The sequence below is a fragment of the Chanodichthys erythropterus genome, chromosome 16, assembly GCF_024489055.1.
Source record: "Chanodichthys erythropterus isolate Z2021 chromosome 16, ASM2448905v1, whole genome shotgun sequence".
In the NCBI taxonomy this organism is placed as follows: Eukaryota; Metazoa; Chordata; class Actinopteri; order Cypriniformes; family Xenocyprididae; genus Chanodichthys; species Chanodichthys erythropterus.
The window spans coordinates 27,558,899-27,573,857 of record NC_090236.1 but is presented as its reverse complement, the minus strand read 5'-3'; the positions used below and the strand labels follow the sequence as shown (position 1 = coordinate 27,573,857).

The 14,959-nt window shown below is 35.4% G+C and overlaps 1 protein-coding gene across 4 annotated transcripts in view; it reads right to left on the bottom strand.

Annotated features, from left to right (window-relative positions):
- The window catches only part of stag1a (STAG1 cohesin complex component a), a 56,263-nt gene extending 45,863 nt beyond the window's left edge, over positions 1-10,400 (bottom strand). For all 4 annotated transcript variants that reach the window (XR_010891866.1, XM_067362093.1, XM_067362094.1 and 1 more), the window contains exon 1: positions 10,218-10,400. The gene's annotated coding sequence lies outside the window, so the exon portion shown is untranslated. The remainder of the gene's footprint in view (positions 1-10,217) is intronic.
- Positions 10,401-14,959: the final 4,559 nt, after the last annotated feature.

Genomic DNA, 14,959 nt, shown 5'->3' with positions numbered 1-14,959 from the left:
AAGTAACAAAACCCACAACAACACCGACCAAGAAAATATAGTATGCAATAGGATAACGACGACATTGTCATGGTTTTTGCCACAACTACATTTTATTATGTCCTGAAAGGTCATACTCTCTTTCTCCCGCTCTCTCACTCAAACGCACACACATACAGTACACACACTCGCAAAGAAACAAATTAATCAGTAAAATAGTTTAGAACTTAAAAGCTACATGACATTTCTCACCAGCGAGGTAATAACGGTGTGGTTCTGGAGGTAGATAAACTTACAGTTTCGCTATTAGTAGAGACAATGCTGCCGAACACTGTTGGGAGACGTACAGACTAAGGTAGGCCAATTCCCTCTCTCTTAACTGCATTAATAACTGCATTTAGTCTGCTATCAATGGCTTATGCCTCCATTACTAGCTCTAAAATGACGTTTTGGAATTTGCAACGGAGTCTTGGGATGAGATGCGTGAGAAATTAGTCCCACACACAAGAGTGTTTTAAGGAAAAAAACCTGAAAAATGTATTGAAATACAATATCTGAACAGTGTCTTGACGTGTGGTAACCATAGTATAAGTGGAATAATTGACTCTGGGCCACTGAATTATTCGAAAATAGAGCACACTCCGCTTCACAGAAGCTCTAAAGCGTGACATCATATTTGGGATTTGAAGAAAGGCTAATATTGCATTCTTAATTCTTAACCAAAACTTAAGTGTAAAATGTCCACAGTCATGAATATGTAACTATGAATCCACACATATTACATCTGTCATGTTGGCACTGTCATGTAATCTACACTGTCAGCCATTTTGTTGTTCTGCGCTATTTCCCATGATTTCATGACATAGAAAAGTTTCAATAGAAGCAGAAAGTCATCTGGCTACCGTTTTAGGAATATTGCATATTTAGATATACAACTCATTTCACATGCTGATTTTTGCCCACTATAAAAAAATAGGCATAATAATTGAATGTTCAAAAAGGTGAAGTTGGTGCTGAGAAAAGGTCTAGCATCATTTGTTTGCAGAAGCCACTTGGTTTAAAATCTAATGCAAAGACATTCATACATATTTAAGTATTTAACTGCACTGTATTATAAAGGAGCAAGGTCTGCAGCAGCAACTCTGTGTAACATCTAAATCTCACAGACACAATACTGCACACTAATGAGATAAGGTGCTCAAAACAGCAGATGACTGACCCAAGGGACGTGAGAAGCCCTTAATCATAAGGGATCTTTCTCCACTGATGGGAAGTCTACAGGATTAACCCTGAATGCAGAGCTCACTATAATCTTCCTTCATCACTGCTAAACAATACTACAGAGCAGCAGGAGGAAAAGCTCATAGGCTGTAAAACTGCTCAGTGTGTCATGGGTTCTCCTAAAACTGAATTGCTGCAAGACCTAGATCAAGTACAAACAATAGTGTACAAACATGGGTCATTCCTTGTCAAACGAAACAAATTTTGGAAACTTCCCTGAATTTCTACTCAATTTTTTTATTTTAAAAGACAAACATAAATAGTGGTTTACTCAAAAAATATTCATCCATGAAATTTAAAATTTTGGCTTTCATCACTACTTTTTCTTAAGTTTACATACCTGTAACTCAAAGGCCCAGTTTCACAGACAGGGCTTAGATTAAGTCAGAATTAGGCCTTAGTTCAATTAGGGCATTTAAGTAGCTTTTATAAACATGCCTCAAAAACAAAACAAAAACACATTACTGGTCTTCTTGAGACAAAACAATGGCACTGACATTTTTTAAGATATGTCAGTGCAAGTTGCAAACCAACTTAAACATGCATTTTAGTCTGGGACTAGGTTTAAGCCTTGTCTGTGAAACTGGGGGTAAAAGTATTAAAGATATCTTAATATCCTTTTAGATTTTGGTTCTTAAACTTTTCTTTTGTTATATTCATTTTGAAGGTCCTATATGATTTAATTCCAGAGATACTGGAATTAGGGCTTTATGAATAAACTGTTTAAATTGTACACATTATCAATGGTAAAAACCAAAATGTGGGCCACTTTGCATACAGTTCATACATTTTTTTTTTTCTTTTAAAGAAGTTTCTAAAAAACAAATAATGTTGAAACTAGAAATTTTTAGTTATCGGTTTCCCTTTACCAAAACAATTGCACAGAACATTCCTGTCAGAGTACCACAGGCTAAATATTATATCCAATGTTTGCATGCTTGTAACTCAAGAAATATATAAGATATCTCAATATTATTTTACATTCTGGTTCTTAGCAAACGTTTCTTGTGGTCTGTTAATATTTAAGACCCCATATGGTTCAGTGCCATAGATATGATGATCTCAATGCAGCTCCATGTCCAAATTGTTGAATATTACCCATTTTCAAGGGTCAAAAACCAAATGTGGGTCACTTTGCACACAGCTGATACTTTCTGTAATTAAAGGGGAATGTCTGAAGAATAAATAATGTTAAAACTAGAATTGTAGCTTGTTTCCCTCTATCAAAACAACTGGATAATTGGATAATGGGGGGGGGGGGGGGTGCTTTTCCCATTTTTGAGCTGTTACCATTTGCATATAATTCAACAAAGATTGCTAATTTTCTAAAGTCAACAGATTTTACTAGTAGACCTACCAATCTCTGTGTAAAAATAAAATAATGATGCTGATCTTTCTAAATCATTTTACCCCCCTATAAATTGGCTCAAAATCTTGGCTTTCTTCTTCATTTATGTAAGTCTTCCATCAGAAAATAAATTTTCAAAAACAAAATTTTTAATGACCCACACACGCTGTGTCTCATCTTGAAGGCTGCATCCTGCGGAGGTCACATTTGAAGGCTGCATACAGTACATCATCGAGGCAGTCTCATTTAAGAAACATAACAGTTAGATTGCAAAGAAAGAAATTACAGTATTTTACACCTCATGAAGAAGAACAGTAAATTTTATTAAACTTACTTTTCTTAAATAAGACATCCTTGATGAGGTATGCAGCCAGAGGACACAGCCTCCGAAATGAAACGCAGCTATAGTTTTTCATTGGACACATGGACATTGACATCAACAACACAAGATATGGGAAACTGATACAATCACCCCCAGGTGGCTGGATGTCGTATAGGTCATAAACCCCGTCCTCTCCATGTAAGCAAATGGGACGTGAGCCACATTAAACAATCATATTACACTCCAAATAAATTAGTGCTGGGTGGTAAACCAGTTCATCCAGTAAACCAGTTTTAATTTCGCAACCGATATGTATATTTCAAATACGCCATACCAGTATTCTAAAATATAAAACGGGGGTGTAACATCATGATTGACAGCTGTGACTGACCGCTTCTCAGAGTGAAGTAATCATGGAGGCACCAATGGGTTTTATGGCTATATTGGGGATATTTTTGGGGGATATGACTATGTGGTTAGTAGTTGTATTTACCTTATTTTAACAAGCCTTCAGTTGTACTACAATCAGCATACGTAAAAATTGAAGCAGACAGGCTACTGTGTGGGTGTGTGCTTACGATGGATTCTGCAGGAGTAAGAATCAATACTGCGCAGACTCAGGCTCCAAACAATGTAATTAGTCTATGGTTTAAACATGCATTTGCAGGCAATAATTACTATAATAAGGCAATTCTAAGATAGCGTTCTATGCGTGTCACGTGAACTTAAAGCCTATCAATCAACATTAGAGCACCACCATCAGGTTGAATAACGCAACCCCTGCAAAAAATGTTCTGCACGCGTTCAGCGATTACAATATAAAGCAAAATTGATTACAAAATGTTTATCATAAACTGTCTGCCCTAGAATCTGCCTAATGGGAACAGTTCATAGATGCAGATGCACCATTATTAACCTTCTGGCTGATTCCCATAAGCTGAACATTTTTTCTTGTTATTGCATTTAACTGATAATATAACATTTTTATACCATCTTAAAGTAAATTAGAAATATAGCACTAAAATTTGGGCATCAAAACATTATAATGTACAGGATATTAATTTGCTAAATATTTACAGTATATACATTTTAAAGATGAACTTTAAGCTTATGATCTAAGACAGGGCTATTCAATTGGCTAACTGTGGGCCAAATCCATCCCGCCAGATATGTGGCCGTTTTTGTTTCGCATGAGAAACATCAAATACTAAACAAACCAGAAATGTTATAAAAACAATGCTACTAGTTGGACTAGTGATGAGAAAAACGAAGATTTTCCAAACTTGTAATCAACTGAACTAATTGCTTCGCAAAATGATTCACTGTTTCGAAGCACAATCTCGTTTACTAAAATCACTTGGCTTTGGCAGTTCAATATGCGATCCGAAAGCACTGGTTCAAGACAAAAGTCTCGCAAAAGCTTCAAGCAGTGTTAGTAGGTTTTTGAAAGTGCCCATCACTAGTTTGAACTATGCAGCACAGCCCAGTGGATAACGCAGTACTAGCTCAAAGGAGTTGCATTTACTCCTGGTCTGAACACCATCATTAAACAGCGCTGCGAAATGGAGAACTGTTTCAATTTGACACACACATCTCTGTTAAAAACCACAAATCACTAGATTAAACTAGTTTTAAATCGGATGAAAGAAACAGCCTCGACATTCCCATCGAGAATATAGTCATTTATATTGTATTAGATTTATTAGGTGGGTATATATAATTCATTTTTGTTATAAAATTATGACAGTTTCTTTGTGAAGGTGTGTGTATGGTTTTCACCTGTGTTTAGGCTACTGTTTTTTGTTTATAACAAAGATTTTACAGAAACCTTTGAGGGATAGTTTACCAAAAAATGAAAATTCTGTCATCAGTTACTTACCCCCAATTTGTTCCAAACCTGTATGAATTTCTTTCTTCAGCTAAACATAAAGGAAGTTATTTTGAAGAACATGGAACCAAACAGTTGTGGGGCACCAGTGACTTCCATAGTATTTTTTTTTTCTATACTAAAGTCAATGGTGCACCAGAACTGTTTGGTTACAAAAATTCTTCAAAATATCTTCCTTGGAGTTCAGCAGAAGAAAGAAATTCATACAGGTTTGGAACAACTTGAGGGTGAGTAACTGATTTTGGGTGAACTATCCCTAATATCATCTGACCAGTGAGCAGCCAGCATGGTTTTACCTGTGGTTAAGTCAGTCACACTGTCAGTGTATTTTTATATAAGCCTATAAATAATAATATAATATATATATATATATTATAAAACATAGTGATCTTGATATCCCTGCTAATCCATATACCAAATCCTGGTACAACTGATGAAATTAATAAAACACATTTAATGCGCATCAAACCTGAAAAACAAAGGCAGACCGTTGACTAGTACAAAATCACTTAACTATAGGTGGGGTGTGTGAATGCAGCTGTGGCTTTGAGGCATGACATTGTGCTGACTTCCTGCTTTTTTTTTTTCCTGGAGGGTTTGTTCAGCAGAGACACCAAACACACATTAACTCTGAAAAAGAGAAGGTCCTGAAGACTGAGAAAGACATTTCGCATTCTCTAAGGTTACACGCACACATACACAGCAGCAGCTGGTGCTGAATGTGTGAGAAACTACAGTAATAACGGATGAGACAGATCCACTGGGAGCTTCAGTAGAGGCTAGCAAATGTGTTTCACCAGAAGACAATACCATTATATTCTACACAAACGGCAACCTAAACAACAACAAAAGCACTTTCATCCCCGCAGTAGTGAGTCTGCACTGGTCACATGCAGTTGAATGGGACAGGCGGAGTGCTTTTGTGTTGGTGTCACTGCAGCAGCAGTCATGGCCGTCCCGCTGCAGGCGCTCACAAAATGGAGACTGCAGGAAAGGGAGGAGAGGCTCAGCATGGAGTCGTCTTACTCTCAGTGCTGCTGCACATTAACAAGCTTCAATCACATTCTTTCACTGAACACAAAGGACCCATTCACGACTGTTTTAAGGATAACGCCGGCAAGGAAGATAATCACATATCCGTACTGTCAGACTTTTTGGAGCAGTGTGCTGACAAACTGAAGATGTCAGGTGAAATAATTGGTAATCTCACAGATCTGCTACAGACCCTCGGCTGACGGGAGGAGAGCAGTTACTGCCAATGCTGGTGGTTCTTTGAGTCTGGCCACTGTTTGACTCAGTATTGATCTTTATTCAAACTAATATTCAGCTTTTTTTGTTATATGATGGTGTATCGTGGAAACTTTTTACCGTGCCTTCATCATCATTTTAACATTTAAATTGACTTAAATGTCAATATTTTTCCTTGGTTCTATACCCAAATGTTTTATCTTGAATATAAGTGCCATTATGAAAATGATTACATGATCATCTAAATAAAGTAAAATAAACAAATACCTTTTTTACATTTATTTCGTACAATTCAAAGCAATTTTTACACAATTTATGATTATCCCTCAGTTTTTTTTTCAACAACTTACTTGGTGTACTTGTTTACCAAGGAAAGATGAAATATGAAATTTACAATGTCATTTCCATCACTGTCATTTCCACTGCAGTATGTTATTACACCCAATGTACTGCTTGAGATGTGGTGGAAATGAGATAGAAGTGACACTTCAAGCAACAGCAGAATTCTCCTGTGATGCATCATGTTTGTTCACTGTTGAACAATGTTATTAGACAAAAATAAACTACTGCGAGTGTGAAAAGTGTTTATTAAGAGCATTAATTTTCTAAAAGATTAGAAAAAAAACAAACATGTAAATTAAAGTAGATAGTCTGACATAGTAAAACAGCCTCTCTCATTTGTTAATATGATTTTAGTATCAACAGACTGAACCTTTCAACTCATTCACTCTTTTCATTAGACAGTCTTTGGCCTCAGGCCTGACAAAGACACTGATTAACTGCCAGCAAACAATCTGCTGTGCCGTGCCAAATGAATGAACTCAAAATCAACACTATTTTAGGTAAAGCTAATTTTGTGATTATCATTTTGCATGAATAAAAGCCCAGATGTACAACAATCTTTCAGAAAAAATAAATAATGCAATCTTCTTATGGATCTGGTCAAATGTAAAGTATTGATGCAAAGAAGCTGAAACTTATTCAGAATTTTAAACCTAAACTTGAACAAAAGTAGAGGATGTGTGTCATTATTAATTTTGTATCTAGCCTAGTATGTTCTGTATAAATGGGCTCAAGATCAGGAACCAACACAACAGATGCTCACCTAAAGAGCATGATTTATATACTATACAAATAAAATTGTGCTATAATTTATAATTTAATTTAAAATTGTGCTATAATTTATAATTTATGTGCTATACAAATAAAATTGCCTTGCCTTGCCTTACATGCACTAATGCCACATTCATCTGGTTTATCTAGATAATACACAAACAGAGAGAGTTGGCCTTTTTCCTAAGTTGAAATCATTTTGCATTTCTGGCACTAAAGTAAACCCTGCTGACATCAAACATATCATTCTGAACAAGCACCCTTGCAATTATAAAAAAAAAAAAAAAAGACGTGTAAGTAAACACACCTTTTAACAGACGGTTAGAAAGGAAGATGTCATTATGATTGGTGATAATGGTGAACACATGGAAACAGAATAGGTTTTGGCTGCTAAGGGACTTGGGGAGCCACAGTTAAAGGAAGAGTTTACCTAAAAATTAAAGTTCTGTCTAAATCATTTACTCGGCCTCAAGTTGTTCCATTTCTTTTTTCTGCCGAACACAAAAGAAGATATTTTGATAAACGTTGGTAACCCAACAGTTGATGAGCCCTGTTGACTTCCATAGCCTATTTTTTTTCCCATACTATGTAAGTCAATCAACTGTTTGGTTACCCATATTCTTCAAAATATCTTCTTTTGTGTTTCATACACAACAACTTGAGGGCGAGTAAATGAGGACAGAATTTTGGGTGAACTATCCCTTTAAACACTTCTAACCAAAAACATCACAGCTCTTGTTCTCATTGATGCGCCCTGAGATCACGGACTGAACGTTACGGGGTACTCAACACCTTTCAGTTTTGCATAGCAGGATTTTGTATTTTCAATCCATTAGGAAAAGTATAGGAAAGCAAGTACATGGATGGCTTGTTATAATAGTCTCTTTTCAGTCAGGTATACATTTCACACACTGAACTGGAGTCAGCTTTCTCCAGATGGTTTTTTAATGGCCACACTTTCAACCACAGGATGTGCTACGTGCTCATGCTGATTTCTTTTGGGTAACTCTGCACAAAAAAGGGCTACATTATTTGCACATCACAGAAAAAGTCAGCTAGTGGTTTTCCTGACCGCTGCTTGTCTCAAAGTGCAACGCTATGCGGGACACACTTCTGCAACATTACAGCACAAGATCTTAACATTACAGAACACTGCATGAAACCATAAAATTCACATGATTTAATGTTAAAAAAAGGACTGTATAAGAATGATCAGCAAAAATAACCAGAATAAAGTCACAAGTAACTGACAAAAATCTTTCCAGGGCTGTCGGCTTGAAAATGTATGAAGTTGTTGCTTTGATGATCACAGGAAACAATAGACTTACATCAATACTTTGCATTATTTACAGGTATCAAATAGCACTTCCAGAATAACACTCAGGGATCCCACACCTTTTGACCAACAAAATTTCAGTCATTTATAGAAATATTTTTTTTAATGAAATGTGAAAAAAAAAAATCATATTTTAAAGCTGAACATACAACAAATATTTTCCAAGAAATGTCATGACATTTTTAAAAAATACTTTATTTATTCAATGACTTGTCAGTGGATTTTCAAGATTAATTTCCATTTTTCCCCCATTAATTTTAAAGATTTTAATAACTTTCCAAAAAAAATTAAATTTCCAAATATTACCAGGTTTTCCAGGGCATTAATTTTGGAATTCATTATTAAATCAGTGTTATTTTAGCATTATGTATTTGCACTACTATAGTTTTTAATATTTTTTTTATATTTTGAATTTACATTTTTATTTTGGTTTTAGTAGTTTTGACTTGTGTCATCTTTATTTTTTTTTTAATAATTCTATTTAGCTTAATTTATCTTTATTTCAGTTTTAGTAACTTTAATACTTCAACTTATTTCAGTTGCCAAGGCAGCATTTCTAATTTATCTCTAAGTTTTTTTTGTTGTTGTTGTTGTTTTTTTAATGATAAGATTAATCTAAAATTTATATTTTATTTTGGCTTTATTTTAAGTAATGAAATTAATTTTAAAAGTTTTAGTTGGCAACAAAAGCACTGCTTTACACTACAAAACGTTTCTCCAAGGAAATCCAATAAACCTTTCTTGGCCAAAAATAAAAATATTGGAATTGCATAACATGAAACAGACATGCATAATAAACAGAAGATTTGGGAATGTCCCTGTGTTTTTGAGATAAAGCTGAACTTTACTGAGAATAACTGCTCCCAAATATTACATTTCAGCCACAACACATTTACCAAAGGGCCTTTAAAATAATTAAGAATTAAATTGCCTCACTAGCCAAGTTGACATGCTGAAACCCTGCCTGAGTCAAACAGAGAAATAACTAGTAATAACACAGGGGAGATGTGGGCTGACTGTGAAGTTTCACTATTAGTGTGATCTTCCTTCAGTCTGAGAAAGTACAAATGAAAACAAAGGTGAAAACTCAACCCCTCCCCCTCACAGTCACACACACTGAAGTCTCTCACATTATATTCCTCTATTATAGCAACAGTATTACACCTGTCTGGCTCCTTCTTCTCTCCTCACATCATCTCTTACACTGGGATTAATCATGTTATCAGGACTCAAGCACACCAGATTATATTTTAAGCCTGCTGTTGACAAGACAGTAATAATTTCTTGGCTTTGACAGATTAAATAACGGGACCTTCATTATATCATAGGGGAAAGAAAACTTGAGAAACAAACCAGCATCAACTCAAGCCCGCAGCAATCAGTGCCATAAACTGATCATTATATAATGAGAGCTCACTGTCGGCGACAAAGCCGAGACAGCTCTGCAGACATATATGAGCTCAATTACACTCAAGAAAATAAGCCCGTGTCTTCATGACCGAGCCGTGTGTGCTCACAGAGCCGCAGACGAGCAGCCAAAGCTCGGCTACGGGTGTGTGGATCTGGCCTGAGGAGATGCAGTCAGTGTGAGAGCAGAGGAGAAGCCGCCCATCCCCCACCAGCCCCGCTGTCCTCCATCTTTAATCTCCAGACCCGCTACCCTTCACACACCACTAACGGCACAAAAACGCATACAACTCACCTGGGGTGCTCATGGTCGTAAAGGTCGGCGTTCCCGCTATTCGAAATTCGATAAAAGTTTTGCTAAATATGGATTTTTTAATTGAAAATTGGACCAGGAGAAGGAACCGCGCCTTTCAGAAGAGCAGCAATCCTAAACCGCCATCTGGTGGCATTTTCCACAATCGAATGGCGCGTGTTGACATCGGAGCCCGAGCGCCCTCTGGCGGACACAGCCGAGAATAGACGAGACTCAACGGGCGGCAGGGGGAGGAGGAGAGACCCTCATAACCAAGACAAGCATGTCTGCAGTTTACACGCTAAATTAGCACAAATTTGATGCTGATGTGTTTCTTCATTAAAAAAGAGAGAGAGAGAAGTTATTTGTGACTATTGGCGTTTAAACTATAGGATGATAAAACATTATTGGACAACATTATAGGATTTATTTATATACAATAGCCTATTTCATTGTGTAAATTAATAATAATAATAATAATAATTAATGCTGATGTGTTTCTTCATTAAAAAATGAGAGAGAGAAGTTATTTGTGACTATTGGCGTTTAAACTATAGGATGATAAAACATTATTGGACAACATTATAGGATTTATTTATATACAATAGCCTATTTCATTGTGTAAATTAATAATAATAATAATACCTTTATTTTATATAGCGCCTTTAAAAGTGGCTTTCTCAAAGCGCTTTACAAGAAAACGTAACAGAGAGAATAACACATTTAAATACAAAAAATGCACATCAAACAAAAATAGAAAAAAATAAAAAATAAAAATAAATAAAAAGATTAATCAAGTAAAAGCAATCCTAAAATTAATGTTTCAGGAGCTCTAAAAATTATAAAAAACCCTGCAATTGTGTTTGAACTTAATATAATTTTTCTAATATGTATTATAATGATTTTCATTCCTTTTAGCATAGCATATGTTACCACTGAATGATTAGTTGGTTTTATCATTATAGGCATGATTATGTTTTACTTCCTATTTTATTTCTCCCTTTATTCCTGATTGCAATAATTGAATCTCGTCGGCTGGTTTTTCTTTGCTGTTCCGCACATTTCCATTTATGCGAAAACAACATAGGCCTATTAAAGCCCTCAGTCTTCAGTAATTGACTAATCTGTATGTGACCTTTGTGTAATTGCACCAGGGGATTGGAGTGTAATGTATGTGGGTGGTCTTCACACTGGCCTGGAGCTGTGGTCTGGTCCACACTGGCCTCTAGTATTGTTACAGGGCTGATGAGTCATTCAAAATTAGGAGAAAGGTCTGAATCACAATGAAAACAACCTATTGGACCATCACAGATGCTGTGCCAAACATATAAAAATGGGATGAAGTGAAATTTTCTTTATTTGCTGTTTCTGTGATATGTGCCTACACAAAATTGAGACATCAAATATGTTAAATAATGTGTGTGGAACAATGAAAACAATTTCTAGTGTATTTTCATATTTGATAATGCAAAATGCACAATACAAGTTCTCTTTTTTTTTTAAATAATGTGGTTTATCTGAATCATTTTAAGATTTTAGTAAGCTCTTTGTCATAAAAATTTTATCAAAACATAGGAGCAAACTAAATATGCTGTATCTACCTCAAATCTAGGTACATTTGATAGAGACAAACAAACCAGACAGAAACAGATTAAAATTATATACACATTTTTTTCTAAATAAAATCAAATTTTTAAAAATGTATTTAGATAATATATTTTGTAATTATATAATAACTACTATAACTAAAATCAATCATTTTAAATGCTACCAGCCAATTCAGGCATCACAACATTGTAATGTGCAATATAAAAAATTTATATTACAAATGACTGATTGCATTTAAATTTGTTATTAAATCATTAGTGTTTTTTAACTTTATTAGATGATGACAAAGGTGTTTTAAATTAATTTAAATGTAAAAGTATTTGAAATAATCCAATTTCATATCCAATATCAACTGATACCCATAAATAATAAAAAAGCTATTGACTGATAACGATACAGGATAGATAGATAGATAGATAGATAGATAGATAGATAGATAGATAGATAGATAGATAGATAGATAGATAGATAGATAGATAGATAGATAGATAGATAGATAGATAGATAGATAGATAGATAGATAGATAGATAGATAGATAGATAGATAGATAGATAGATATGTCAGATAGCTAGTGGTTTAATGATTTCCCTGAATCACTTCAAGTCAGTGGGAGCTTGCCTGGGAATGGTGCTAACATGCTGCATAAGGAGCGTACGGTGTATATTTCCTTCATGCCTCATCTCCCTTGCCTCTCCCCTGCTCAGGCATTAAAAGGTAATGTGTTTCACCTCGTCTGGTCACCGGTGAGCGCAGCAGTTTCTCTTAGGAGCTGCAGCAGAGTCACAAGCTCTGTGGAGACTGATCCTAATCTAAAAGATAAATCCCACAATGCAGACCTGACACTGCAGTGATATCCGACACCAATCCTCTCTGTTTGTCTATTTGCTGTTTCACACTATTTACACTGCAGATGATATTGACTACCTGAGACAAAACAATACTGGATATGACATGAGCTGCAGAACAAGTCATTTGAGAGGCTGATGAATTGCAGGCCAGCTTATTATTTCTCCTCACAAGCACCCCAGACCAAAGAGAACACTTTTTTCTACCAATCTCCATTTGTATTTCCTGTTCAAGGCCTCCTGTTCCATCCCCCAACTGGTTTTATCATCAAATTAGACCCAGTGTTGCTTTTGTACACTTGCATCTCTCCCCAGCGGTGGCTTTTGTCAGTACACTAATGGATTCGAGACGCTCTAACCCAATTAGCTGACTGTAGATTTATGAGCAGGACAAAAGAGAACTTACTAGGCCTCATTCTTTTCCCAAGAGAAGAATGATGGAAATGAGACCAGGGGTGGAAAGAGTGAGTCACTGATGAGAACGGAGCTGGTGGCACACATGCCTACTGAAACACACACTTTCAAAAAAACACTATATAGAGCGTTGAGTGCATATGAGATCTTGCTACAATATTTCGCCTCACAACTAATGGGCTAAGACATGTACTAAAAGTAAAAACTCCCATTTTGATGTCATGCTGTCTTCAAAGATGATATTTAGTGGTGACTCATTCATTCAGCTCTGCTCCCTCTTAACGTCTATGTCTGTGTAAGGCTGAAAGAGCAATCAATGTACTTCACTATCACAGTCTTTCCACTGAGCACTAACCCCACAAACTCAAAGGAGATAAATACGTCACAGACACCTTTATTTCAAGAGAGGAAAATAGAGACTCTTGGTAGCAGCAAGTGCTTTCCAATGGGAATCATCATCCATGCTAATGTTTAGTTGTAATAGTAAAAGTCATACGTTTTCTAATAGTTTTATTTTATATAATTTTCATTTATATTGCTTGTAAAAAAAAATCTGCACAAAGTAAATTTTAAAAGGTAGGTGATTAACTTTACATTTTTTGTATGTTTTTCGTACATAGCACCTTAATATTACTGAAATGAATCACAAAAAATTAAAATAATTTTTCAAAATCATTAACTAAAGCACTTGTTTGGTACTATTTTTACATCATCACTTTCCCTCCAACATAACTATAATGCAAATGCAACCAATTGTAAATACAACTTGCTTGGTCATTCATGTGGTTGGAAATCGTAAATACGATATTTCTGACTCCACTTTCAGGCCACATTAAACATAAAACCCTGGACTTTTACGAGTAAGTGAAGAAACACATTAGGGCCATTACTGTTCAAAGCATTTTATTTTTCTCTTATTGTATGCCATGATTTACAGCTTAACAAACGTTTCACGGCTGTATGTAAACGATTCAACCATGCTATTTCATCATAGGTTTAAATTAAGATATTTCACAAGTAATTAATCGTTTCTCAGTTACAATCGGATGTCGCAGTAAGTTCAAACTAGCCATTCTTAGCAGACACATATAGACTATGTTTGCACTGATTGCTGCTCTCCTCTTTGTCTCCATAGCAACTTGACATAAGGGGTGTAATTAGCCTGGCCAAAAGTCCTTGAAGATGGCTTATCACCTGCTTCCTTTCCTCTGGGACATAATCAGTGGGAGGGAGCAACAGTAGGTGGAATGAAATATAACAATTTTACCTGACTCACAGGTCAGTGATGAGCTATTAAAATCATATTGCTACATGCTGTCATAAGTGAGTCACTCTCTACTGTGATTCAGAATGTAGCACACGTCTATTTAATGTTGAAGGAGTACTTCCATTAGACTTGAAATGACTATATATAAATTAACATCTACAGGTTGCACACGTCTCTGATAAATCTTGCTTTGCCTCTGAACAGCTAATAGCTGAAAGACCTGTAGGTTGCAGTAGCAGCATCTGAAGGGCAGTTTTTCATCCTGACTGCCTCTTTTACAGCTGTGTGGATTAAAAATATTGTGATTTTCTTTGCTATATTGTCATTGTACAGGTTGATTCAAGTTGATTTATTTCACTAATTCCATTCAAAAAGTGAAACTTATATTATATTAAACGTATATTATATTCATTCATTACACACAGACTGATATATTTCAAATGTTTATTTCTTTTCATTTTGATGATTATAACTGATAACTAAGGAAAATCCCAAATTCAGTATCTCAGAAAATTAGAATATTACTTAAGACCAATACAAAGAAAGGATTTTTAGAAATCTTGGCCAACTGAAAAGTATGAACATGAAAAGTATGAGCATGTACAGCACT